Below are 3,522 nucleotides of genomic sequence, written 5' to 3' on the forward strand. Positions count from 1 at the left end.
TTCCAACCCTACCTCCTTTTTAGTGCGCCTTAGAGCCATTAACCACCTTAGGTAGTGTGTTTCCCAACCATACCTCCTTTTAGTGCGCCTTAGAGCCCTTACCTCTTAGGTAGTGTGTTTTCCAACCCTGCCTTTTCTTTAATGTGCCTTCGAGCCACCACACCTTAGGTAGCGTGTTTTCTAACCATACCTCTTTTTTTAGTGCGCCTTAGAGCCCTTACCTCTTAGGTAGTGTGTTTTCCAACTCTACCTCTCTTTGAGTGCGCCTTAGAGCCTCACCTCTTAGGTAGTGCGTTGTCCAACCCTGCCTCTTTTTAAGAGCTCCTTTGAGTCCTAACCTTTTAGGTAGTGTGTCTTTCTAACACTACCTCCTTTCGAGTGCGCTCTCTAACCCTCAAGAGGATTCATCATTCCTCAACAAGATGAGTCAACCATATCTCATCCTTTTTTCTTCTTTACAACGCTTACTATCTAAAGTCTCTTACAAGACTTTCTACCGTAAGCATTGTAAAGAGGGGGGCAACTGTCATCACCCAATTTTGGGTGATTCCCCAAAATTCTCTTTTTTCCAAAAAAATAAAAAAAAAATCAAAAAATCAAAATCAAAAAAAAATAAAGGCTGCAAAAATAGGCGAAAATCAAGCTGCAATTTTCAGAAGAATTTCAAGGTCTAATTGTACCCTATTATGCCCAAAAATAGAAAAGTGCAAATTCAAAGGTCAAATTAATTGAGTATTGGACGAATTTGCATAAAAGTTAAGTCCAATAATATAATTAAATTTTTAATGGGCCAATTTGATTTAATCATGGGCCAAATTGAATTTTAATTATGTTCAAGAATTAATTTGGGTCCAATTGAAGGATTTAATTAAGTGCAAGGACTTAATTATACTTTAAGCGGGTCAAAATTAATTGGAGGGCTTAATTGGTGAAAATTAAGTTTGGGAGCTTAATTTGGACTTAATTGAAAAGATCGGAATTTTAAGAGACCCAATTTAATTTTTACCAAGTGAATTGATTGAAATCAGGGGCCAAACATAAAACTTGAGGGACCAATTTTGAAGCCCGAAAAACTATTTTGCCTATAAATAGCCTTCAATTTCAGCTAAGCAAGGGGAGGCATTTTTGACAAAAAAAAAGAGGGGGAACAAACCCTAAGAAAAACTTAACCCTAAAAGTTTTAATCTTCTTCTTCTCCAAGAGCAGCCGCCGCCCCCCACCCGGTTGAAATTTCCTTCTCTCCTTCGGTGAAAAAAGACTGACCGGCACCCCCCAGTCTGTCATCTTCTTCCTCCACGCCGTTCCCCCCTTTTATTTCCGGTTGCTTCCTCCTGCTCAGCCGTCCCCGTTTCTCTCACTCTCAGCCAACAAGTCGCTGCCCTCTGCCAAACAGACGAAAAACAAGCTCTCTCTCGCGCTTCCTTGGCCGAGAACCAGCTCCTTCCCTCATCTTCCCTTCCCCAGCGTCTTCAACCTTCAGCACCGAAGCCTTCCCCTCAGCGGCGCCGTCTCCAGCTCCGACCCACAGACCCGCAGCTGCTCCCTGAGCCCAAGAAACACTTCCTTCTCCTCCTCTCAGCGGCAGTTCGTCTCCATCAACAACCGCCGACCAACAACAGGAGCAAACACCACCGACGCGCCAGCAGCCTCGACAGCTTCTCCTCCAACAGCAGCAACCCACAGGGCAGCAGACCCAGCTCACTGCCTCCAGCAGTCTTCATCTTTTCCTTCGGCGCCGTCTCCGACATTTTCTTCAGGCCAGCGGCGACGCCCCTCCTCGACCGTTCCTCCTAGAAGCCGGCAGCCACCTGAAACAGAGGAGGTTAGGAAAGGAAAAGAAACGAACAGATATGCTCAAAACGGAGAGAAAGAACAGAACAAAAAAAATAAAAAACTGTTTGCTTTGTGTGCATTTTTCTTGCTGTTGCAGGTGACGGCGACTCTCACCGCCGGTGGAGGAAGACAGGGAAGAAGAAGAGGCTCCCGATCCACTGATTTCTGGTCTTCACCGGCGGCTGCGCGTGGACACACGCGCCGCCAGTGACGGTGGCGCGTTGGAACACGCGCCGCCAGTATTCCTGCGCGCGAATTCCTGCAGTTCCAGTGGTTCCCTTGCAATTTCTGGAGCTTTGAGGACTATTTTGTAAATTTGAACTTATTTGATGTAATTTTTGAATATTGTAATTTGTATTGTGGATGTAAAAAAAAAAGAAGAAAAAGAAAAAAAAAGAAAAAAAGAAAAAAGAAAAAGAAAAAGAAGAAAAACAAAAAATGCATGTTTGTATTTATTTCAGGAATCTTTTTACAATGAGACGGCAAAAGAATAAAGAAGGATTTAATATTTTGATTGGATCACGGTGTAGAAGTACAAACTTGTACAGAAGTTGTATTTCTAAAATCCGATGAAAAGACAAAATTTTTAAAACTTCTTAACACATCAAAGCCACGAAGCAGCTTACCTCAGGTAGGGTGTGTTAGGGGTGCTAATACCTTCCCTAACCACAATCAGTCCCTTACCCGCGAATCTCTGATAAGACCAGTCAACTCGGGTTTTCTAGTAACCCTCAATTAAATACTAGGTGGCGACTCCAAAAAAAAAAATCAATTCCAAATAACAGAGAGAGCAAAAAAAACCGTCATCGCCAGGACGCGACGACGCCGCGCGCGCGGGGTGTTTTCCGACGTGCGACAATAGCAGTTTGTAATGAAACGGTTGAAGACTAGCAAGATAACGGCACAAGAGATCAGTTGGGTTCCGAAGGTTCAAGGATCTGATGAAGTGGTGATTTCTCCAAAGAAGTTAGATTCGGTGACTGTGATTTCTCGAGGGGAGAATTGAAGACCCTGATAATGGAAGAGAAATACAGCAAGGGGATAAAGATTGGCACCCTATTTTGACTTGGACAAGTGTTGTGACAGGATGAGCTACTGTCAAACATAAGCAAGGAATAGGGAGAAATCTGGAGAACAGAAATTGCATGAGGGCACGCAGAGATTGTGCACGAGTACCCGTAGGATCCAACGAGGTACTATTTTTTAGACAACAGGTGCAAGGAGAAGAAGTGCTCCCAGATGAAGCTTAGAGCAGAGACTGTTAAAGTTTGTACAACAGGAAGTCTCTTATGCTCTTGATGAAGACAACAGGCGAAGACCTTTCCAATGCATGCAAGGATGGAAAGAGAGCTGTTGCAGAGGCACCTAATTGAGGGGGTGTAAACTCCTGTGATAAAAGGCGACCGCCTATGATGAAAGGCGAAGACACCAAAGAGAGTTGGTGTAGGTGGAGCTGTCAAGCATAAAGGCATAGAAGCTCCAAACATAGAAATCGAGGTGGAGGATTGCGAGGAGTATACCGCAAGTTTCTCTTTCTATGTGATTAGTGGCAGCTATCTCTCCCATAGTGCACATGGTGGTAGAGAATTCTGGAGCCACTTTGAAGCATCTCAGCTGAAGGAGGGTGCGACCACCTATGAAAGGTGAAGACACCTTAGATGGAAGGTGTGTGAGGGTCGTGATAGAAGC

The sequence above is a fragment of the Populus nigra genome, chromosome 13, assembly GCF_951802175.1.
Source record: "Populus nigra chromosome 13, ddPopNigr1.1, whole genome shotgun sequence".
NCBI lineage: Eukaryota > Viridiplantae > Streptophyta > Magnoliopsida > Malpighiales > Salicaceae > Populus > Populus nigra.